Raw genomic sequence first — 25,975 nt, 5'->3', positions numbered from 1 at the left:
AAAAATCAATAGCCTTTGTATACACAGACAATGCCGTGACTGAGACAGAACTTCTAAGATCAGTCTCATTCAAAATAGTTGCAAAAAAAATTGAAATACTTGGAATAAATCTAACAAAGGATGTCAAAGATACCTATGAGGAAAATTACAAAACATTAAATAATGAAATAGAGGGGCAGACACTGTGGTATAATGGTTGAAGCTGTGACCTGCAGTGCCAGCATTCCATATGGGCACTGGTTCTATTCTTGGCTGCTCCACTTCTGATTTACCTCTATGCTATGGCATGGGAAAACCATGTAAGATGGCCCCAGTGCTTGGGCCCCTTCACCCATGTGGGAAACCCGGAAGTAGCTTCTGACTCCTGGCTTCACATTGGCCCAGCTCTGGCTGTTGTGGCCATTTGCGGATGGAAGACCTTTCTCTCCCTCTCTCTGCCTCTACCTCTCTGTAACTCTGCTTTTCATTTAAGTAAATAAATCTTAGAAAGCAAGAAAGCATGAAGGAAGGAAGGAAGGACAAAAAAAAATGGAAAAATCTTCCATGTTCATGGACCGGAAGAATCAATATCATCAAAATATCCATGCTACCAGAGTAATTTACAGATTCAATGAGGTCCCAATCAAAATACCAATGACATTCTTCTCACACCTATAAAAAAATAATTCTAAAATTCACATGGAAACAAGAGACCCCAAATCAATAAAACAATCTTATTCAACACAAACAAAGCCAGTAAGACATACTGCAGGGCAGTTATAATCAAAACAGCCTGGGATAAGATGTGCAGACCAATTGAACAGAGTAGAAACTCCAGGACTCAACCCATGCATCTACAACCAACTATTCTTTGACAAAGGAGCTAAAATCAATCCCTGGAGAAAGGACAATTTGTTCAACAAATGGTGCGAAAAAACTGGATCTCAGCATGCAAAAGTAGGAAACAAGACCTCTATCTTACACCTTACACAAAAAATCCACTCAAAAGGGATCAAAGCTCCAAATCTATGACCCAATAATATCAAATTACTAGAGAACATTAGGGAAATTCTGCAACACATTGGCATCAGCAAAGACTTTTTAGAAAAGACCCCCCACAAGAACAGGCAATCAAAGCTAAAATTGACAAATAGAATTATGTAAAGCTGAAAAGTTCCTGCACTGCAAAAGAACATTCAGCGAAGTGAAGAGGCAACTAACAGAATGGGAGAAAATATTTTAAAATTATGCAACTCATAAATAATTAATATCCAGAATATATAAAGAGTTCAAGAAACTCAACAACAACAAAACGATCTAGTTAAGAAATGGGCAAAGGACTTGAACAGGCATTTTTCAAAAGAGGAACTTCAAATGACTAACAGACACTTGAAAATATGCTCAGGCTCACTAGCCATCCAAACCACAATGAGGTTTCACCTCATCCCAGTTGGAATGTCTCTTAGACAGAAATCAACAAACAACAAATTCTAGCAAGGATGTGAGGAAAGTGGTACCATAATCCTCTGTTGGTAGGAATGTAATCTGGTGCAGTCACTGTGGAACACAATATGGAGATATCTCAGAAATCTGAATATAGATCTACCATATGACCCAGCCTTCCCACTCCTGGGAATTTGCCCAAACCAAAAGAAATCAGCAGATGAAAGAGTGATCTGTACTCCCATGTTTATTGCAGCTCAATTCACAATAACCAAGATATGGAATCAACCCAGATGTCCATCAACTGAAGAATGCATAAAGAAATTATGGTATATGTACACTATTTAATACTGATCAGAGGTTTAAAAAATGAAATCCTGTCATTTGCAACCAAATGGATGCAACTGGAATCCATTATTACTTACTGAAATAAACCAGTCCCAAAAAAGACAAATACTTTATGTTCTCCCTGATCTGCAGTAACTATAGGAGTGAAATTGACACTTTCAGATGCAATGACTATTAACATCCCTTGTCTCGACTGTTGAAGAACAGTGTTTTTTTCTTCACATTATTCATTGAACTCTTTACTTAGTGTAGGGTTAGTCTTGTGAGTATAAAGTTAATTGAAAAGAGATCTTTGTAAAAAATAAGAATGGGAATAGGGGAGGAAGGAGGAAGAAGGGTGGGAGCATGGGCAGCATGGAGGGTGGGGTGGGAAGTATCACTATGTTCCTGAATTTGTATATAGGAAATACATGATAGTTGTGTAGCTTAAACAATTTTTAAAAAGAAATATTAAGGATAAAATGAGTAAATAATGAAAAAAGATTACTGTATTCCATATCCTCACTCTGAATCCCCATGCCATCTTCTTGCTAAAGCACATGCTGGGAGGCAGCAGATGATGGTTCTAGTAGTTGGGTTCCTGTCAGCTATGCAGCAGATCTGTGTTCCTGGCTTTTGATTTCAGGCTGCCCCAGCTCTGACTGTTGTGGGCCTTTGGAGAGTGAACCAGTGGATGGGAGATTCATATCTCATCTATCTATCTATCTATCTATCTATCTATCTATCTAACTTTCTATATTTCTCTCTATCGGCCTTTCAAATAAATAAATATATATTTAAAATAAAAAAGAGGAAAGAATGGAATATTTACAACACATTGAAAATGTTGTGGCTTTTGCAAAATCTTGAAGACACTAATGTCTGTAGTTCACTGAATTCCGTTCATTAAAAATTTGAGAAACTGCAGAGAATAGCTTCAGACTTTCAACACTGACTTCCAAATTATACGTAGTTTGGATGTTTTGAAATAACTTGATTTTATTATTTTATTTTTAAAGATTTATTTATTTATTCGAAAGTCAGAGTTAGAGAGAGAAGAAGAGGGAGAGAGAGAGAGAGAGAGAGAGAGAGAGAGAGAGATGTCTTCCATCCACTGATTCATTCTCCAATTGGCCACAATGGCCAGAACTATGCCGATTTGAAGCCAGGATCCAAGAGCTTCATCCAGGTCTTCTCATGCAGGTGCAGGGGTCAAGAACTTGGCCATCTTCTACTGCTTTACCAGGCTATAACAGAGAGTTGGATCAGAAGTGGAGCAGCTGGGACTCCAACCAGCACCTATGTGGATGCCAGCACAGCTGTAACGCCTTTACCCACTATGCCAGAGTGCCAGCCCCATTTCTATTATTTTAAGTGAGATTTCTACACCTTGTTCTTTCTCCTAAGAGCTTTTATGGTGAAAGGGACCCTTCAGGCTTTTCTCTTTTCATCACTGATTCTTGGTCTGGGGACATGAACAATATGTATAGGCACTTTTGCTTGTCATAACTGGAGAGGGGTGCTACTGCCATTTTGCGAGTAGAACCCAGGGATGTTGCCAAATACCCTACAATGTACGGGAAAATCCCCACAACAAAGAATATTCTGTCACAAGTTGTTAATAGTGCAGCAGTTAAACAATGCTAGAGCAGGCATTGTGGCACAGAGAGTCAAGCCCTGACTTGGGACACCTATATTCCATACCAAAGTGCCTGAGATCAAGTCCTGGTTCTTCTACCTCTGACTCAGCTTCCTACTAATATGCCTGGGGAACAGGAGATGATGGCCCTAGTACTTGGGTTCCTGCCATCCACATGGGAGACCCAGATGGAGTTCCTGGCTCCTGACTTTGACCTGCCCCAACCTTGGATGCTGTAGGAATTTGAAGAATGAACCAGCATGTGGAAGATTCTCTCTCTCTCTCTCTCTCTCTCTCTCTCTCTCCCTCTCAATCTCTCTCTTCCTCTCTCTCTCTCTCTTTCTCTGTGTTAGTGTGTATGTGTGTATGGGTGTGTGTGTGTGTGACCTGACTTTCAAATAAATAAATCTTTTCTAAAAGAAAAAAAAGCCTGCTCTACATGAACTGACAACACTCTTATCTAGTCTTGGATGAAAAAAGACCGACTCAGTCATATTCATAAATGAAAGCATGATATTTCATTTAGTCCTGACTATGCACCAGGAATTTTGCCAGGCATTGGGGAAGATCCCCTAAGGCATAATACACAAATTTACTCTTGAAAATTTCATCAAGTCATCTGGCCAGAGATCTGAAGTTAGATCTCCAGCTTCTGTATTAGCTTTCTGTCTAGGTGAGGCAGTGGTATTTTGCATTTTGATAAAGAAGCCCCACATTTTTTCTTTAAAGAAGCTTTCCATACTCATCTACAAGCTATATCTCACACATTATTGTGTCTCTGCCATATTGGAAAATGGCAACTACAATGGTAATGTAGTCCACTGTGGTTCTAGTGCATTGTATCATCATTCTTAAATTTTCCCACCTCCCCACATGCATCTCTCTACTATGTAACTTGAAGTTCCTTGACCATAGAAAGACTATATTTCTCCAGCCCACTGATGTTGGTTTGACTAAGTTCTTTGACTAACGGCACATTAGTGTATGTGATACCTGCAGAGGTTTTGAATGTGTTTATTAAACTAGGCTTATTCTCTTGAATTTCCTCTGCTTTCTTGAAGTATTGATCCAAGAATGCATGAAGACATTTGCAGAATATATAAATTTAACCCTCAACTTAGAGCCAAGGCCTGCCAGCCCACAGTCCAAAGTGGAGTCATTCAGCCAATTTTAGCCTAGGGTAGCCAAACTTCAGTCAACTGTAGAACCATTGTCGTAAGAGTTAGTTGTCATAAGCCACTGAGTTTTGAAGTGATTTGTTACACAGCATTTTTGTGGTGAGAGCTCACTTAATACAGCAGCTGTATTCACCCAAGTTACTGTGTACTTTCGTGTGTCAGAAACAAAGACCCAGATTCTCTGAGCAGCTGGGATGGTAATCAGACCTGATAATCATTCTCATAGAACTCACTGTAGTGACTTTTACGTGACATGAATTGGTTTGCACCAAACACCCACAAGACAAGTAATGCTTCCTCTGTTTTACAGATGAAGATCATATTGTTCTAGGAGTAAAATTATTTACCTGAAAAAAAAGAGTCCTACATGAAGAATCTCTGTGAGTGAGATGCCAGTGGAAAGAAGTGGCCATCAAAGAAGGATATACTTTTCTCTGAAGGGAGGAGAGAACTTCTAATTTGCTTATGGCACTGTCTAAATACTAATGGAGACTGTGGATGCAAAAGGCTTCCATAGCCTAGGTAGCTCATGTCAAGAGACTTGGGTGATTATGACATCATACATAGGAGTGTTAATGGTTAAATTAATAACAGATCACTGTGCACTTACTTCCCATGCCAGAGCTTTGTCCTCAATGAGTTGTATTATGAGAATTAACTGTAAAACTTGTTCTGAGATTTGTGTGTGTGTGTGTGTGTATGCAAATTGTTGAAATCCTTACTTAGTATAGAGTTGGTCTTCTGTGTATAAAGTTAATTGAAAATGAATCTTAATGGAGAATGGGACTGGGAATGAGAGGGAGGAAGAAGGGGGGTAGGAGTAGGGATGGGAGGGCGGGTATGGTAGAAAGAGAATCATTATATTCCTTAAGTTGTACTTATGAAATTTGTACTCCTTAAAAAAATGGTTCCTTGGGGGAAGAAAAGAAATACCTTAAAAATATAAGTTAATCACCTGAGATCACAGAGCTTTGCTTCCTTGTAAAAGGGAGAGGCATGAGAGGGAAGCCTGCTTCTTCTTCCCTTTTCTTCTATCCTGGAACTAGGGCAACCACATTGCAACCCTGAAGTAGGCATCAGATAGTTATTGCTGCCTAACAAACTTGTTACAACAACAACCATTTAAATTACTCACAAATCTCTGGGTGAGTTGGGTGATCTTGCCTAGGGTCAGCTAATTTGATTGGCTCACCTATGCACCTGTGATCAGCTGGCAGGTTGTCCAGAGCTGCTGCACTTTGGTGGTTGACTATCTGATGGATGGAGCAATAAGAATGACTGGGCCACCCTCCTATCATCATCTGGCAGGACATCCCTGATATGCTCCCATGGCACAAATAGTTTCCAAAAAATAAGAGTAGAAACACACGGGGACTCAAAGGCGTGGGCCCCAGAACTTAGAGTCAATATCACCACATTCTGCTAGACAAAGCAAGTATCAAGACCACCCTGATCCCAGAGATAAGAGATTTCACCTGCTCTTGACAAAATAGCGAAGAGCACAGATTCAAGGGAGGGTGGGGACCTGGACTCATTTTAGCAATCAGTCAATCTGCAACAAGATGTCAAACATGAGAGCAAGAAGTGCCAACTACTAAAGGAGGGGGAACACAGTAACAAGCTGAGCCTTGTGAGTGATCTCAGACCTCCCACCCTTCGTTAAGTGAGCAGTAAGTGTCCTCTTGGATTCAGCACCTGGGGATGGATTTTCTGTTATTTAGAGCCAAAAGCTTACCTAACTGGCAGAGAGAGTGGAGCAAAGGAATGAGGATATGGAAATTACACAAGATTCAAGTCTTAGCTCCAAGATGTGTTAATTAACTGTATGACCACTGACTGATACTCAACCTTTGGGACCCTCAGGGTCCTCAACTGCAAAGGGCATGGTGCCTGCCAGGGGTACTAGAGATAAGGGATATATTAACAGTGGCTTTGCACTGGGCAGTTAAATACTCGCGTTGATTATAGCATTGAATCTCTTTAAATGACCTCATTAATGACTGCATATTTTTGAGAGAAAACTCTAAAGAGGTTAATAAGTAGAAAAGTTCAGATCTGAATCCCGGTGGTTTGACTGCAGATTTCAATACTGCTTTCAATGGCTGGGAACTGTTGCAAGTGCTAACAAAATACAGAGAAACTGGTGGGAATGTGAAATGGTACAGATACCATGGAAAATGGTTTGGCAGTTGCTTTAAAAAACAGATTTATTTATTTATTTGAAAGTCAGAGTCACAGAGAGAGAGAATCTTCCATCTGCGGGTTCACTCCCCAGATGGCCACAATGGGCACTGCTGGACCATGCCAAATCCAGGAGCCAGGAGCTTCATTTGGGTGTCCCACACGGGTGGCAGAGGCACAAGCACTTGGGCTGTCTTCCTCTCCTTTTCCAGGCCATTATCAAGGAGCTGGATCGGAAGTGGAGCAGCCGGGTCATGTACTGGCCTCCATATTGGCAGTTTCTTACAGAGTTAAATATGTGCTTTCCATATGATCTGATAGTATACTCTTGGGCATTTGAACTGGGGAAATCAAAACTTCTGCTCACCCAAAAGCCTACACATAAATGTTTAAGAGCAGTGTTGTTTAGAATCATATATCCTTTGTCAAGTAAATGGAAACTGTGGTATCGATGTACAACACAACAGATTCCAGAAAAAAAAGAATAAACTCTTGATATGCACAAAAACATAGATGATAACTTTAATGCATTATATTAGCCAAAAGAAGTCAGACCCAAAAAGTAACATACATATATGACATTCTAGAAAAGGTAAAATTATAGGGTAAAAAGTCAGATGGGTTGTCAGGGGTTGGATGTGGGGGAAGCATTTGGCTGCTGGGGGATGTGGGAGAACTGTCAGGGGAGAGAGAATATTCTTTTTTTTTTTTTTTTTTGACAGGCAGAGTGGACAGTAAGAGAGAGAGAGAGACAGATAGAAAGGTCTTCCTTTGCCGTTGGTTCACTCTCCAATGGCCGCCACGGCCGGCGCGCTGCGGCTGGCACACCGCGCTGATCCGATGGCAGGAGCCAGGAGCCAGGAACCAGGTGCTTTTCCTGGTCTCCCATGGGGTGCAGGGCCCAAGCACTTGGGCCATCCTCCACTGCACTCCCTGGCCACAGCAGAGAGCTGGCCTGGAAGAGGGGCAACCGGGACAGAATCCGGCACCCCGAATGGGACTAGAACCCGGTGTGCCGGCGCCGCTAGGTGGAGGATTAGCCTAGTGAGCCGCGGCGCCGGCCAGAGAGAATATTCTGTATCTGGATTGTGCTGGTAGTGGTTACTGAACTGCACAGAAAGAGTGATGTTTACAGCACGTAAATCATACTTAGTTAGAAAATAACTTTGCACATATTGTCAAATATCTTAGGGGCCACTTGAGGTTGTTAGTATATGGTTCCAGTTCACTAAGTTCAGAGAGCTTGAGGCTAGGGTCACCGCTGACTCACAAGGAGGTGGGAATGAGCTTACAGCTCTGCTCAGTTCTTCAGTGGATCTCAGTACGTGGCAGTCACCACTGTCATCGGGCACTGGCCAAGGCCAGCGGGAAAAGTGTGGATCTGCAAAGCAAGAGTTCCCATCAACCTAACCTGTACCCAGACCATGTCTGACCTGCCTGAGATGTGCCAGCCTATTTTGGGAGATGGACCATCCGTCAGCTCCCAGATGACCGGAAATATTGGGTGCTGGAACCCCACCCCCACCCCACCCCACCCAGCCACAGCTGTCATTTGTGGTTGGTGAGCAGGGACTGTGCATCCATCTGCCTATCATCCAGCTCTCTCAGGAAGTGCCCTCACCCACGCAGGACGAGGCTTGTTTTGTCTTAAGCAGCATTCCTGAGGCCGGTGGGGGCAGCTTTTGTCGTTTTATTTAGTGGCAACACTGGACCTGCACAGGCAGAGCAGGTTCTGCATTCCTACACCCTAGGGATAAGGGCCCAGATGCGAGGCCCTGATAGCAGAATGAAGAAATGAAAGCAAAGGGGGCTCCAGGACTGAAAACAAATATACCAGCTCTGCAAAATGTCACCTGGAAAAGCTGGAGTGGCTGTCAACGTAAGAACAGGCTTAAAGAGCGGAACAACACCTGGGAAGCCCTGTGTAGGTTTGAGCAAAGGGACTTGACACAGCCGGGAAACCATTTAAGCCTGGAGATGACTAAGCCCAGGCATGAGACCTGGCTGTCCTTCAGTTCTCATTTCTGGACTGAGGGCAAATGCCACAATGCGGCAGGGAAGGCACACAGTAGGTGGTCAGTAAAGACTCACTATTGAACAAGTATTTATAGTGTTTTCATTTTCTGTGGTTCCATTAACTTCAAAACTATGATCTAAAAATAATAAATGGTAAATGTCATAAACTACTCAAAAGTTTCAAACAATTTATTATAGCCTACTGTTTTAATTACTCTATTTCACTGCTATTATTGGGGTTTTTTGTTATTGTGGTTGTTTTTAAAGATTTACATATTTATTTTGTAAGGTAATGTAGTAGAGTTAGGGAGGGAGAGACACAGAGACAGAGCTTCCATCCACTAGTTCACTCCTCAAATGGCTGCACTGGCCAGGGCTAGGCAAGGCTGAAGCCAGGAACCTGGAATTCTATCTAGGTCACCCACATGGGTGATGGGGGCCTAAATACTTGGGTTATCTTCCTGCTTTTACAGGCACATTGGCAGAGAATTAGAATGTATGCAGAGCAACAAGGACTCAAACAGCACTCTGATATGGGATGCCAGCATACCAAGTGATGGCTTAATCCTCTGCACCATGATGCTGGCCCCAATTGTTGTTAATTCTTTAGTCCGCCTAATTTATAAAGTAAATTTTTCATAGGAATGTATGTATAGGAAAAGACATAGTACACAGGGTTCGGTACTACATGTAGTTTGAGGCACTCATCCTAACAGATGTAGAGGGACATTGCACTGAGAGTCTGCTGTGTGCCAGGACCCATCCTGGTGTCAACACATGAGTGAAACAAGCACAGAGCAGTTTATATTTTAAATGGAAAGTGAGGTGATGAAAACAATTAAATCAACCTCAGGTGGAGATGACTGACGAAGGGCAAGTGATTAAGAAGGTGTGTTTTCACAATTATTCTTAGGTGTTTAAATTTTAACTGAAAAGTGATCCCTGTTAAATATAAGAGTGGGAATAAGAGAGGGAGGAGATGTACAATTTGGCACATGCTCAATCTGACTTGCCCCAAATGGTAGAGTTAGAAACGTGCCAGGGGATTCCAATGCAATCCCATCAAGGTGGCATGTAATGTACCAATGCCATCTCACTAGTCCAAGTGATCAATTTCAGTTCATAATTGATCACACTGATAGGTCTAAGAGTCAAAGGGATCACACAAACAAGACTAGTGTCTGCTAATACTAACTGATAGAATCAAAAAAGGGAGAGAATGATCCATCATGGGAAGCGGGATACACAGAAGACCCATAGAATGGCAGATGTCCTAAATAGCACTCTGGCCTCAGAATCAGCCCTTAAGGCATTCGGATCTGGCTCAAGAGCCCATGAGAGTATTTTAGGCATGGAAAGCCAAGACACTCTGGAAAAAAAAAAAAAAAGAAGAAGAAGACCTAAATGAAAGCTCTCTGCGAGTGAGATCCCAGTGGAAAGAACGGGGCCATCAAAGAAGGAGGTACCTTTCTCTGAAGGGAGGAGAGAACTTCCACTTTGACTATGACCCTGTCTGAATAAGATCGAAGTTGGCAAACTCAAAAGGCTTCCATAGCCTTGGCAACTCATGACTAGAGCCTAGGGAGATTACTGATGCCATAAACAAGAGTGTCAAATTGTTAAGTCAACAACAGGAGTCACTGTGTACTTACTCCTCATGTGGGATCTGTCCTTAATGTGTTGTCCAATGTGAAGTAATGCTATAACTAGTACTGAAACAGTATTTTATACTTTGTGTTTCTGTTTGGGTGCAAACTGATGAAATCTTTACTTAATATATACTAAATCGATCTTCTGTATATAAAGATAATTGAAAATGAATCTTGATGTGAATGGAATGGGAGAGGGAGCAGGAGATGGGAGGGGTGCGAGTGGGAGGGAAATTATGGGGAGGGGAAAAGCCATTGTAATCCATAAACTGTACTTTGGAAATTTATATTTACTAAATAAAAGTTAAAAAAAGACTATAGCTGAAAATATATTTCAATAAAATTGATATAGCAAAAAAAAAAAAAAGAATGTGTGTTTTAGACAAGGTGGCCAGGGACGGCTTTATGAGAAAATGAAGTTTTAACAGAGCAAGAAAGAAGCCAAGAAGACAGATGATTGACTCTCTAGGGGAAGCACATTACAGGCCAAAAGAACAGGAAGAACAGAAGTTGGGGTATGCCTGGTAGGTATGGGGGTCAACCGGGAGCACCGGAGGCTGGAGCAAAGGGGCTGGGAGTGTTGTCATGGGAAACAAAGCCAGAGGTTGTAGTCAGCCTTGTGCGTAGACAATGCAAAGGTTTTGGATTTTAAGTCAAGTGAGCTGGGAAGTCAAGAGATGGTTTTGAGCAAAGACCTGATGCTCTGGCTGCTGTGTGGAGATGGGACACCAGACCAGGGGCTCCTCAATCTCGGCCCTGTGGACACCTGAGACCAAATCCTATGCACTGTGGGATCTTTACCAGTATCCCTGGCCTCTACCCAGTAGGTACCAGTGGAAACCCCTCTCCCCGGTTATGACAACCAACAGTGTCTCCAGCATGGCTCAACATCCCCTGGGAGGCAGAAACACCCTGGCTCATCATCAATGCAGGGACAGGGGGAATTGTCCAGCAAGAGAGGACACAATCTAGCCTAGGAAAAGGAACAAGGAGGCAAGAATGGGAGGTTCTGGGCTTGTATTCTAGTTATTACAAATCAACGAGATTTGCTCCTCTACTCTTTTCTTTCACCAAGTAATATTGAGCCCTAAGAAATGACTTAAAAGAACAAAAAGTTAAAATCATTGAGGAACTAATGGCAATGTCATGAATCCAGGGTTAAATACTGTAACAAGCACACTGTGGAATAACTTATTCCCTACGACATGTAGCCATTAAAAATACACTTTTAAAAAGAATGCAGGAAGGGCTAGCACTGTGGCATAGTGGGTAAAGCCGCTGCCTGCAGTGCCAGCATCCCATATAGGCGCCAGTTTGAGTCCTGGCTGCTGTACTTCCCATCCAGCTCTCTTCTATGGCCTGGGAAAGCAGTACAAGATGGCCCAAGTCCTTGGGTCCCTGCACCCTCCTGGAAGACCTGGAAGAAGCTCCTGGCTCCTGGCTTCGGATTGGTGCAGCTCCAGCCATTGCAGCCAATTGGGGAGTGAACCAGAGGATGGAAGACCTCTCTCTCTCTCTCTCTCTCTCTCTCTCTCTCTCTCTCTCTCTGCCTCTCCTTCTCTCTGTGTGTAACTCTGGCTTTCAGATAAATAAACAAATCTTTTTAAAAAGTATGCAGGAAAGAAGAAAGAGACTGCTGCAGCAAGCTGCTGACTGTTGAGTTACCATCATACCACGACAAGGTAGGAAGAAAAAGCTGTGCAGCCAGCAGCTTGCTGTTTTAGCTGAGAGGGAATTCCAGCCCGTCACTAACTGGGGAGCTAAGTGGAGGCTGGGCAAACTGCCGGGCTTGGAGCAGGGAAGCCGCCTTGCTTCTTCCCCTCCCCTACTCCTGCAGTGTGCATTACTTTACAGTGAAAAGTCAGGCGGTGCTCCTATGTTCCACTCCTCCCGGTATTAGAATCAGCATCAGAAGGAGACATCATCTTCTTAAAGAGAAATGAGAGGAGACGAAAGCAGTGTCACTGGTGGTATTGCCTGAGGAAGAACCTTATGGAACACATGGACTTTGATTCTGACCTGGAGCACTAGCAGGGGGCGGGTGCCCACCTACACCTGTGAAGCGAGAGCACGTTGTCTGTTTCCCATGCCTCCATCAAGGGCTCCAAGTAAATAGTAGGGAAGAAGCATCATCTTAAAAGGCAAGTACAGGCTGCTGCAGCTCATGCACGTGTGAGTAGGAGATTTTATCTGAGCGATAAATCCGGGGTCCCCACTGACTTTGAGTCTGGCATGGATGGTTGGCAAGGGGTGGGATGTGCACTTGAGCCTGTGAAGCTCTCCCATTCCTTCTATATCACTGGTGCCTGTATTCAAACTGCCAGGAAGGCACACTGACAGGCAGCTGGCTCTGGGAGCACTTCAGCTGTTTCCATAGACAGAGCAGCCTCCCAGCTCCCTATGACTGTGGGAGTCCCACATGCTATGACTGTGGGAGTTCTGTCACTGCATGATAGGGCACAGATTGTTGCTGACTCTCTGGGCAATCACCATGTCTGGCTACAGAGGCTCAGAATTCCTTGAGTGCTTGCAGTGGGTCATCACAGAGGGTTCTGTGCTCATTCTGAGGACTGAACAGATACTTTTTGTGGTTCTAGTGAATGTGCTGGTGGGGTGGGTAGCCACTGTGGGCTCACTCTGGACATTGGTCATATTGGCAGAGAGAAGGTGAGGCAGGGATCACACCAGGTGACATGATCATACCCTCCCCCCTGCTGACAGTAGAAGAGGGTATGAGTGTGTCACCTAATGTGAGTGTCACCCCAGACTCTTGTATCACAAGAGTCCTGTATGACAGGAGTTCCTGGCCCCACGCAGCACAAGCCTCTGAATATCCACTGAAGGAGCAGACTCCACTAAGCCACAGAGGCATGTTCCAAAGAGGAAAGCCGTCAGCGGGGAAAACCACAAATGCCTAAAAATAAACTTAGAAACATGAGAAACATGAACAAGGAAGTCAACATGACTCACCCAGCACTTTAGTATTAGAATGTGAAGATGAAGAGATTGATGAAACGCCTGAAAGTGAATTTAAAAGAATGATCATAAGATTACTCAGAAGCAATGAGGAGCAAATTCACGACATGGATGAAAAAATTCTCCACGAGATAGAGATATTAAAGAGAAATATTAGAAATGAGTAATTCATTATAAATAAAAAATACAGTGGAAAACCTTAACAGACTTGGTGAGGCAGAAGAAAGAATATCCAAGAGAGATGACAAACCATAGGAAATATCTCTGTCAGATTAAAAAAAAAAAAACAGAAGAAATTAGAAAACTAAAATCAGTGTTAAAGATTTATTGAATACTATTTTTCTGAAGAAAATTTCCTTAATTTGGAGAAAGAAAGAGGCGTTCAAGTATACAAGGCACAAAGAACTTCTAGTAGACATGACCAGAAAAGACCTTCACCATGAGGCGTTGTAGTCAAACTCTACACTGTAAAACATAAAGATTCTAAAATGTGCACTAGAGAAACACCAGATTACTTTCAGAAGATCTCCAATTAGACTCACAGATGACTTCTCATCAGAAACTCTACAGGTGAGGAGAGAGTAGAAAGTCATAGCCCAAATCTTAAGCAAAAACTGTCAACCCAGAATACTGTAACCTGCAAAGCTCTCATTTACGAATGAGGGTAAAATAAAGATCTTCCATAACTAACAGAAAATGAAAGAATTTGTCACCACTCACACAGCTTTGCAAATGATGCTTAAAGATGTGCTAACACAGAGAAACACAGGATAGTCATCATTATGAAAGAATGTGAAGGCAGAAAATCACCCAGTAAAAGTACAAAGAAAACCCAGAGCAAACAATAGGAATATTTATGGAAAAGTGACAGGGCAAAGTCATTACTTATCAATAGTAACCTTGAATGTAAATATCTATATCTCTTTAGTTAAAAGATTCAGACTGGCTGAATGGATTAAAAAACAAGACCCATCTTTTTGCTCCCTACAAGAAACACACCTTACCAATAAAGATACCTGAAGACTGAAATTGAGAGGATGGAAAAAGATATTCCATGAAAATGGAAAGCAAAAACAAGCAGATGTAACCACCCTAATATCAGTCAAGACAGATTTTAACACAAAAATTTTTAAGAGACAAAAAGGGCATTATGTAATGATTAAGGAATCAATTAAATAGCAAGAGGTGATTATAATAAATATAAATGCACCCAATGCCAGGGCACCTGGCTATTTAAAAACAATATGAATGAGAGATATAGACTAATGAGATATATAGAATAATGAGAGATATAGACTCCAATACAATAATAACAGGAGACCTCAACACCCCACTTTCATCAATGGACAGGTCATTTGGCAAAATATCAATGAAAAAATAATGGAATTAATACACAGTATGGGGCCGGCGCTGTGGTACAACAGGTTAACACCCTGGCCTGAAGCACCGGCATCCCACATGGGTGCCGGTTCAAGACTTGGCTGCTCCACTTCCGATCCAGCTCTCTGCTATGGCCTGGGAAAGTAGTAAGAAGATTGCCCGGCCGGCGCCGCAGCTCAATAGGCTAATCCTCCTCCTGCGGTGCCAGCACCCCAGGTTCTAGTCCCAGTCGGGGCACCGAATTCTGTCCTGTTGCCCCTCTGCTGTGGCCTGGGAGTGCAGTGGAGGATGGTCCAAGTCCTTGGGCCCTGCACCCGCATGGGAGACGAGGCTCCTGGCTTCAGATCAGCGCTGTGTGCGGACCTCAGCATGCTGGCCTCAGCACACCGGCCACAGAGGCCATTGGAGGGTGAACCAACAGAAAAAGAAGACCTTTCTCTCTGTCTCTCTCTCTCACTGTCCACTCTGCCTGTCAAAAAATAAAAAAAAGAAGATGGCCCAAGTTCTTGGGCCCCTGCACACACATGGGAAACCCAGAAGAAGCTCCTGGCTCCTGGCTTGGGATCGGTGCAGCTCCAGCCCTTGAGGCCATTTGGGAAGTGAACCAGCAGATGGAAGACCTCTCTCTGTCTCTACCTCTCTCGGTCTTTCAGATAAATCAAATCAATCTTTAAAAAAAAAAAAAAGAACAAAGCTGTAGGTATCACAATACCATATTTGAAGACATACTATATACAGGACAGTTATGATCAAAGCAGTCTGATACTGGTACAAAAATAGGCATAGAGACCAATGGAACAGAGAAGGAACCCCATAAGTCAATCCACACATCTACAACCAACTAATCTGTGACAAATGAGCTATAATCAATCCCTGGAGAAAAGACAATCTGTTCAACAAATGGTGCTGGAAAATTGAATCTATACATTCAGAAGTATGAAACAAGATCCCTGCCTTAAACCTTAAATAAAAATCCACACAAAATGGACCAAAGACCTAAATCTAAGAACCTATATCATCAAATTACTAGAGAAAAACATCAGAGAAACTCTGCAAGGCATTGGCATAGGCAAAGCCTTCTTGGAAAAGACCCCAGAAATACAGGCAGTTAAAGCAAAAATTGACAAATGGGATCACAACAAGCTAAGAAGCTTTTGCACTGCAAAGGAAACATTTGACAAAATGAAGAGTCAACCAATAAAATAGGAGAAAACATTTGCAAACTATGCAACTGATAAAGAATTAGAATCCAGAATCTATAAAGAGCTCAAGAAACTCAAAAACAACAAAGCAATCAGTTAAGAAATTGTCAAAAGACTTTAACGGGCATTTCTCAAAAATGGAAATCCAAATGGCCAAAAGACGCATGAAAAGGTGTTCCGGATCTCTAGGCCATGAGGGAAATGCAAATCAAAACCACAATGAGATTTCACCTCACCCCAATTAGAATGGTTCTCATACAGAAATAAACGCACAATAAATGCTGGATGTGGGAGAAAAGGAACCCTAATCCACTCCTAGTGGGAATGTAAATTAGTACAGCCATTGTGGAAGAGAGTATGGAGATACCTCAGAAGTCTAAATATAGACTTACCATGTGACCCAGCCATCCCACTCCTGGGAATTTACCCAGATCAAAATAAATCAATCCAAATTTCACACATTTATTCTTTATATTTAAGTGTACTCTCATAAGGGTGTTTTATTGTTTTTCTCATAGATTTTGGACACTTATTCCTATTTAACTTCTTTTTACATATTGTAATGTGGATTTTTATTCAGAATATTGTATCTTCTCACTGATTCATGTGTGTATTATAAATTTTTGTATGTTATTTCTAAAAGTATAAAATTTCTTGTGGTAGTTTTTCCTTTTATACTTTGTGTGGTGTTTTCCAGGTTATATAATAGAGATCTTCCTTTTGAATTCTCTGTTTCTTTATTTCTTTTTCTCATTTAATTAGATTCGCTAATACCTCCAAAGTTTTGTGGAAATAAAGGAGTCATAATCTTTTTAAAATTTTTTGAGAGGCAGAGAGACAGAGATAGAGACATAGGCAGGGGAGAGAGAAAGAGAGAGAGAGAGAGAATGAGAGAGAATGTGAGCTTGCACCACATGTGTGTAAGAGAGAGCTCCAGTCACTGATTCGCTCTGTAAACACCTACAGAGGCTGAGGCTGAAGCTGAGGGCTGGGAACTTGTCCCAGGTCCCCCAACTACTTGAACCATCACTACTGCCTCCCAGGGATGCGTTAGCAGGAACCTGGAGTCAGGAGCCGGAACAGGGTTGAACACGGACATGTTACCATGGAACGTGGGTGTCTTAATTGACATCTTAACTGCTGGTTGAATGTGTGCCCTGGACATACTAATGTGTCTAACTGTAGTGGGGAACAACTAGATGTTTTCCACTTAGTAAGGTGTTGGCTTGAGTTAAGAAAAACAATAAATGCTGGTAAGGATGTGGGGGAAAATATACCCTAATCCTCTGTTGGTAGAAATGTAAACTGGTATGGCCACTATGGAAGACAGTATGGAAATACCTCAGAAATAGGAATATAGACCTCCCATATGAACCAGTCTTCCCACTCCTGGGAATTTACCCAAGGAAAATGAAATCAACATATGAAGGAGTTAGCTATACCCCCATGTTTATTGCAGCTCCATTAACAATAGCTAAGATACAGAATTAACCCACATGTCCATCAACTGATTACTGGATGAAGAAATTTTGGTGTATATATAGTATGGAATATTACTCAGTCATAAAAAAGAATGAAATCCTATCTTTTGCAACAAAATGGATGTAACTGGAAACCATTATACCTAGTGAAATAAGCCAGTCCCAAATGACAAATACTCTGTTTTCCCTGATCTGTGGTAGCTAACAGAGTACCAAAAATGTAATTTATAAGAATGAAATTGACATTTTGAGATTCAATGATTGCTTACAGCCCTTTGTCTCTACTGTTGAGGAACAGTGATTTTTCCTTCTTGCTATCTGTTCAACTCTTCACTTAATGTAGGGTTAATTTTATGAGTATAAAGTAAACTGACTGTAGATAATTGTAAAAATTAAGAGAAGGAATAGGAAAAGAAAGAGGAGGAGGGTGGGAGCATGGGCAGGAGGGAAAGTAGGGTGGGAAGTGTCACCGTGTTCCTAAATCTGCCTTCGAATAAATAAATCTTTTTTAAAAAAAGATACCCATGTCTAATCAGCACGCCTGGTTTAATACCTGCCTTTGGCTCCTGATTCCAGCTTCTTGCTAATGTGAACACCCAGAAAGGCAGTGGTAATGACTCAAGTAATTGAGTTCTTGCCATCCATGTGAGAGACCTGGTTTTCGCCTCAAGCAGAGGATGTCACTGGCATTTGGGGAATAAATCAGTGGATGGAAGTGTTTCTTTCTGTCTCTCTCTCTGTCTCTCTCTCTCTCTCTCTCTCTTCCCTCCTCTCTCCCTCTCTCCCCCCACCCTCTCTATGTCCTCCTTCTCCTCCTCCCCTCTCAAATAGATACATAAAAAAGTTTTAAGGAAGTTTCCTTCCACTCCTTTGCAATCCTTCCTTTTTTCCTTCCCCTCCCATGGCAGCCACTGACCTGGTGTCTATCCCTATAAATTAGTTTGTATTTTCTAAAACTTTATATAGATTTAAATATATACTTTCTGGATTGTTCATTCAGTACAATTAATTTGAGATTTATCTTGTTGCTGCATGCTATCCATAGCTCATTCTTTGTTTCTAAGGAATATTTCATATATGAATCTATCACAATTGACTTACATATTTACATTTTATTAGACACATGAGTTATTTCCAGGTTTTGGCTGTCACAACTAAAGCAGCTATGAATATTTCAGTGCAACTCTTTGGTTGGACATTTTTTTCCCCTTTGGATACATGGGAATGGAATGACTGGGTCAAACAGTAGGCATATGCTTAACTTTTTAAAAAACTGCCAAACTGTTTCCCAAAGTAGGTACAATTTGACATTCCTACCAGAAGTGGGTAAAAAGGGCCAGTTCCTCACCACCTCAACAACAGCTGGTGTAATCAGTCATTTTAAAGTTAGACATTCCAGGGTCTGGAGCTGTGGCACAGTAGGTTAAGCCTTTGCCTATAGTGCCAGCATCCCATATAGACACCGGTTTGAGTCCTGGCTGCTCCTTTTCTGATCAAGCTCTCTGCTATGGCCTGGAAAAGCAGTAGAATATGGTCCAGGTGCTTGGGCCCCTGCACCCATGTGGGATCTGGAGGAAGTTCTTGGTTCCTGGCTTCAGATCCATGCAGCTCCAGCCATTGAGGCCATTTGGAGAGTGAACCAGTGGATGGAAGACCTTTCTCTCTGCCTGTCCCTCTCACTATCTGTAGCTCTACCTCTCAAATAAATAAATAAAATATTTTAAAAAGTTAATCATTCCAATTGGTATGTCTATCTATATAATTTTTAAAATTATTTATTTATTTATTTTATTTAAGAAACAAAGATACAGAGACAGACAGAAAGAGTGTCTATCCACTGGTTCAATCTCCAGATGTCCAGGAGCTAGGAATCAATACAGTTCTCTCACATGGGTGCCCCAGAGTGTGCATTAGCACGAAGCTGGAATCAGGGTGTGAGATCCAGGACTTGATCCTGGTACTCTAATGTGGGATGCGGCATCTCAAGCAGCATCTCAACTGCTGTGTCAAGTGTCTGTGTCTCTTTTTCATTAATGGCTTATTTAGTTATTTGAAAGTGAGAGTTACAGAGAGGGAGAGATAGAGAGAGAAAGAGATCTTCCATCTGCTGGCTCACTCCCCAGATGGCCACAATGGCACGGGCTGGGTCAGCAGCTAATGAAGCCACTGCCTGGGACGCTGCATCCCATATCAGACTACCTAGTTCTAGTTGCACCTCTGCTTCCGAATCCAGCTGCCTGTGAGTGTGCACAGTGGGAGCAGCAGTTGGTGGCTCAAGAGGTTGGGTCCCTGCCACTCACATGGGAGACCCAAAATGAATTCTGTGCTCCTGGCTTCGGTTTGGTAGAGCTCCAACTGTTGCAGGCATTTGGTGGAATGACCAGTGGATGAAAAGATCTCTGTCTCTTCTCTGCCTTTCAGACAAAATGAAAATAAACATTTTTGTTTAAAAAATGGATGCCTTCTGTTTCCACATGTATTCAACTGGATATTATTTTATTTTATATTTATTTGAAAACGTGTGTGTGTGTGTGTGAGAGAGAGAGAGAGAGAGAGAGAGAGAGAAAACTTCCCTCCACTGGTTCACCCACCAAATGGCCACAACCGACAGGGCTGAGCCAGGTCAACATCAGGAGTCTGTAACTCCATCCTGTTCTCCCACATGGGTGGCAGGGGCCCAAGAACTTGGGCCGTCTTCCACTGCTTTCCCAGGTACATTAGCAAAGAGCTGGATCAAAAGCAGAACAGCTGGAACTCAAACCATTGCTCCCATAGAGATGCCAGCATTGCAAGTGGCAGATGAAGCCACTGCACCACAACACTGGCCCCATGCTGAAATTTTCTTACCAAAGATAAATTATATGGCTTCTTTTCAAATACTACACCTGTCTAAAAGATCATATGTTTTTATTTTTAAGTTTGTTAATGTAGTGAATTACACTGATTGACTTTGAATGTTACATCTATGTTGCATTCCTGGAATAAACCTACAAGCATTCTGTTGAATATATTGCTGGATTCCCTTTGTTACAGTTTTGTCTAAATTTTTCACAGACAATTATGAAAGGTATTGCTCTCTAACTTTCTTTCATTATAATGTCTTTCTCCCTTTGCAAAGAGCAATGCTGGCCTCACAAAATAAATTGGAAAGTATTCCCTCCAATTCAATTTTTTGGAAGAATTTATGAATCAGCATTATTTCTTTCTTAAATACTTGGTACAATTCACCAGTGAACCCATATGGACCAAACAGGCCTTTTTTTGGTAAGATTTATTTATTTATCTAAAAGACAGAGTTACTGAGAGAGGTAGAGACAGAGAGTTCTTCCATCCACTGGTTCACTCCCCAGATGGCCGCAAAGGCCGGAGCTGCGCTGATCCAAAGCCAGGAGCCAGGAGTTTCTTCTGGGTCTCCCATGTGGGTGCAGGGACCCAAGGACTTGGACCATCTTTTACTGCTTTCCCAGGCCATAGCAGGGAGCTGGATCGGAAGTGGAGCAGCCAAGACTAGAACCGGCAGCTTCATCCGCTATACCACAGTGCCGGACCCTGAACAGGTCTTTTTGTAAAGGATTTTAACCACAAATTAAAATTCTTTGCTAGATATAGGTTTTCTAAGTGTTATCTATTTCTGTCAGGTTATCTATTTTTTTTTTGGGTGAGCTTTTGTCACATGAACTTTTCAAGGATTCATTCAATGCATTTTGGCTGTTGAATTTATTGGCTAAAATTTTGCATAATTTTTATGCCTTTAATACCTGTGAAACTGTAATAACAACACTTCACTTCTGTCATTCCTCATATTGATAATAAGTATCTTCTTTAGTTCCTGATAAATCAGCTAAAGGTTTATCAATTTTATTGATTTTTCTCAAGGAACCACCTTTTGGCTTCATTGATTTTCTTTATTCTATTTTCTATTTCAATGACTTTTGTTCTGGTCCTTATTATTATCTTTATCCTCAATCTGAGGTTTAATTTATTCTTCTTTTTCTAGTTTTTATGATTTGTTTATTTATTTGAAAGGCAGATCTGGAGGGGGAGGAGAGAGATTATCTTTGATCTAGTGGTTCACTCCCCAAATGGCTGCATGAAGCAGGGCTGGGCCAGGCCAAAGTCAGGATCCTGGAATGCCATCCTGGTGTCCCATGTGGGTTGACAGGGGCCCAAGCACCTGGGCCATCTTCTGCTGCTTTCCCAGGCACACTAGCAGGGAGCTAGATCGGAATCCCCTACATCACAGTGCCAGCCACCCTTTTTTTTAGTTTTTTAAGAACTAAGGGCATTGATTTATACCTTTTTCTTTTCCTGCATAACTGTTCAGTACTATAAATTTTCTCTCAGTACAGCTTTAATAGCATTCCACACATTTGGTGTATTGGGTTTTTATTCTCATCCAGTTAAAAAGACTTTTCTAAAATTCCTTCTTGTTTCTTCCTTTATCCGTGGACTGTGTTATTTAGTTTCCAAACATTTGAGGGTTTTCATTCACTGGTTGCTAATTTCATCCTGAGTACCAGCATGGCGTACTGGATAACTACTGCTGCTGTAACAAATTACCACAAGCCCAGTGGCTTAGAACAATGCACCCAGATTACTTTTCCTTGTGTAGTGCAGAATTGTGACCTGGGCTAAACTGGGCTGCACTCCTCCCTGGAGGCTCAGAGGGCAAACCTGTTTCCTTGCCCCTTCTGGCTCTGGAGGCTGCTAACAGTGCCTTTGCTCTTGACTCTCTACCCTGTCCTCACAACCACAAATAATGGCTCCAGTTCTCCTGCTGCCGTCACTGTTGTCTTTTCCCTTCTTCCTTACAAGAGCCCTTGTGATTACATTGTGCCAGGATCGTCTCCTCATCTCCAGGGCAGGTGATTAACCTTAATTCCCCTTTCTACATGACCTAATAGTCAAATCTTCCAGGGATTAGAACATAGACATATTTGGGGAGCTATTATTCTCTCATATGTAGTGTAAATCATTCAAAATCTATCAAGATCTATGTCCCAAAACATTGTCTATCTTTTTTTTTTCTTTGACAGGCAGAGTGGACAGTGAGAGAGAGAGACAGAGAGAAAGGTCTTCCTTTGCCGTTCGTTTACCGTCCAATGGCTGCTGCGGCCGGCGCACTGAGGCCAGCGCACCGCGCTGATCCGATGGCAGGAGCCAGGTACTTATCCTGGTCTCCCATGGGGTGCAGGGCCCAAGCACCTGGGCCATCCTCCACTGCACTCCCTGGCCACAGCAGAGAGCTGGCCTGGAAGAGGGACAACCGGGACAGAATCTGGCGCCCCGACCGGGACTAGAACCCGGTGTGCCGGCGCCGCAAGGCGGAGGATTAGCCTAGTGAGCCGCGGCGCCGGCCAACATTGTCTATCTTAATATATTTCTCATGTGTATTTGAGTAGAGTGTGTATTCTGCCACTTGGTTTCTTTTTTGGGTGATGTGTTCTATAAATTAGTCAAGTTGGTTGGGACTTCTATAATGATATTCTGTCTACTTTTGCTATAAATGAGATGGGGTATTGAAATCTCAGACTGTAATTTTGGGTTTGCCTATTTCTCCTTGCATTTTATCAGTTTTTCTGTTATATTCTGAAGCTCTGTTATGAGATGCATAAACAGGCCGGTCAGGTCTTCTAAATGAATTTCCTCCTCCAACATTAAGTGACCCTTTTTATCCATGGTAGTTTTCTTTGCTCTGAAATCTCCCTTGCCTGATATTAATACAGCCACTTCAAGTTTTTTTAATCTAATGTTAGCATAATATATCATTTCTATTCTTTTACTTTTAACCTATTGGTGCTTCTAAGTTTAAAATGTGTTTTTATATGAAAAATACACTAAATCTTTCCTTTTTTATAGTCTGATAATGTCTATCTTTCAAATAGAACATTTAACATTTAAACAACTTACACTTATTGTTGAAATGTTTTGCCTATGTAATTTTATTATGATTTTCTGTTGTCCTACATGTTTCTGTTACTTTTGACTCTTTTCTTGATTCAACATTAATCATGTACCTCATATTGTTTCATTTTATCTTATTTGTTGTCTTCTTAGCAATATCTCTTTGTTTTATTTTAGTGATTTCCTCAGAGTTTATTTTTAAGATTTATGTATTTATTTGAAAAGAAGAATTACAGAGAGGCAGAGAGAGAGAGAGAGACAGAGAGAGAGAGAAATCTTACATGTGCTGATTCACACCCCAAATGGCTGTAATGGCCGGAACCCGGACGATCTGAAGCTATGAGCCTGGAGCTTCTTCCAGGTCTCCCACATGGATGCAGGGGCCCAAGGACTTAGGCATCTTCCACTGCTTTCCCAGACCATAGCAGAGAGCTGGATCGGAAGAAGGGCAGCCGGGACTAGAGCCGGCGGTGGCTTTACACGCTACACCACAGCACCGGTCCCTCCTCAGGGTCTATAGCATGAATTTTTAACTTAAAACAATCTAGCTTCAAGTGATATTCTATTCCTTCAGATGTACAGAAAACTTAAACTAATGTACATCACTTCTTCCCTTCTAGACTTTACTCTATTGTCATACATTTTACTCACACATAGTTATATACCCCACAATATAATGCTATGTTTTGCTCATTTATTAATATTTCTTTATCGATATTATTTTATGTTTTAAATATATTTAAATAATTTAGGAGTCTTACATATATATCCATGTAGTTATTATTTCTGGTGCTTTTCATTCTTTTGCGTGGATTCATATACATTTTATTCCTATCTGGAGAAATTTAATTATTTCTTGTGCAGGTCTTCCGGCAATGAATTCTTTTGGTTCTTGCATGTATGAAAAATCCTTTGTTTCACCTTTATTTTTAAAACTTTTGGCTGGGGGTGATGTTCAGTGTCATGTCACAGCAGGTTAAGTCACCATCTGCAGTGCCGGCATCCCATATGGGCACCAGTTCCAGTCTTGCTGCTCCACTTCTGATCTAGCTCCCTGCTATTGCACCTGGGACAGCAGCAGAAGATGGCCCAAACACTTAGGCCCCTGCACCCACATGGGAGACCCAGATGAAGCTGGCTCCTGGCTTTGATCTGTTTCAGCCCTGGTCATTGTGGTCATTTCAGGAATGAACTAGAGGATGGAAGATCCCTCCTCTCACCCTTAACTCTGCCTTTCAAATAAATAAATCTTTTATTAAAAGATTTTTGAAAGTTTTTGGCTGGGTATAAAATTCTGTATTGACGTAATTTTTATTTTTGATTTTTTAGTATTTTAAATTATATACTTAAAATGTCATTTTGATGGCATTTTTTTCTGATGAGAAACCTGCTACAGTACATTTTCTAGTTCATATGTAAGATTTTCTCTATATTGATTATTTTGATTAAATTGAATATGGTATGTGTTGGCAGTTTTATTCTTTTTTTTCTTATCCTTGAGGCTCACTGAGATCCTTGGCTTCCTGGATTTCTAGTTTTAATCAACATAGAAATCTTCAGACATTATATGCTCAATTTTTATCCATTCTCTCCTCTCTCTCGTGGACTTCAATTATGTTAATTACTGCTGGAAATCACTGATGCTCTTTTCAACTTCATTCTTTCTCCTTTCCATGGTTCATTTTGTATAGTTTCAAACACTGCAATAGTTTTCTAACTCTTTTTCTGGATCTACTCTTTTGCTCATCCCTTACACTGTATTGCTCATTTCAAACACTGACATTTCATATCTAAAAGCTGAGATAGGACAGCGCCATGGCTCACTAAGCTAATCCTCCACCTGCGGCGCTGGCACTCCAGGTTCTATTCCCGGTTAGGTCGCCAGTTCTGTACCGGTCACTCCTCTTCCAGTCCAGCTCTTTGCTGTGGCCCGGGAAGGTGGTGGAGGATGGCCCAAGTGCTTGGGCCCTGCACCTGCATGGGAGATCAGGAGGAAGCACCTGGTTCCTGGCTTTGGATCGGCGCAGCACGCTGGCCGTAGCGGCCATTTGGGGGGTGAACCAATGGAAGGAAGACCTTTCTCTCTGTCTCTCTCTCTCTCTCTCTCACTGTATAACTCTGCCTGTCAAATAAATAAATAAATAAAAGTTGAGATAGCAAAAGCTCAACCATAACTTCCAAATATGTACTTGGATTTTCAAACAAAGACAGGATAATAATTGCTTTAATGTCTTTGTCAGATAATTTTAGCATATGTGTCAGCCCTAGATTTTCAGTTGACTAATATTTCTTGTCATTTTAAGACATTCTTTTTTATTTCTTTGAAAGCCTGGTAATCTTTAGTTTGGTGCTAGACAATGTTAATTTTGCCTTATTATAGAGCAGATGAATATTGCACCCACTAGGGCTAGTGCCCAGGCATTGGTCGCTTTGGAGGAGAGGAGGTGAGGGAGAGATTACGCCAACAGAGCTAATCAAACTCTCCCCTCTGATTAAAAAAAAAATATTAACCATGTCCAACTTGGGTGTCACCTTGGATACCCCCCCGCACCCTGTTACACTGAACAGTTTGCTGGACACACCCAGCACACACCTCTGGATATTCACTGAAAGAGCAGAC

Source organism: Oryctolagus cuniculus, chromosome 3 (genome assembly GCF_051225735.1).
Source record: "Oryctolagus cuniculus isolate XC-2025 breed Fujian yellow rabbit chromosome 3, ASM5122573v1, whole genome shotgun sequence".
Classification (NCBI taxonomy): domain Eukaryota; kingdom Metazoa; phylum Chordata; class Mammalia; order Lagomorpha; family Leporidae; genus Oryctolagus; species Oryctolagus cuniculus.
The sequence above is the reverse complement of the archived record's forward strand: the minus strand, read 5'-3'. Positions refer to the sequence as shown.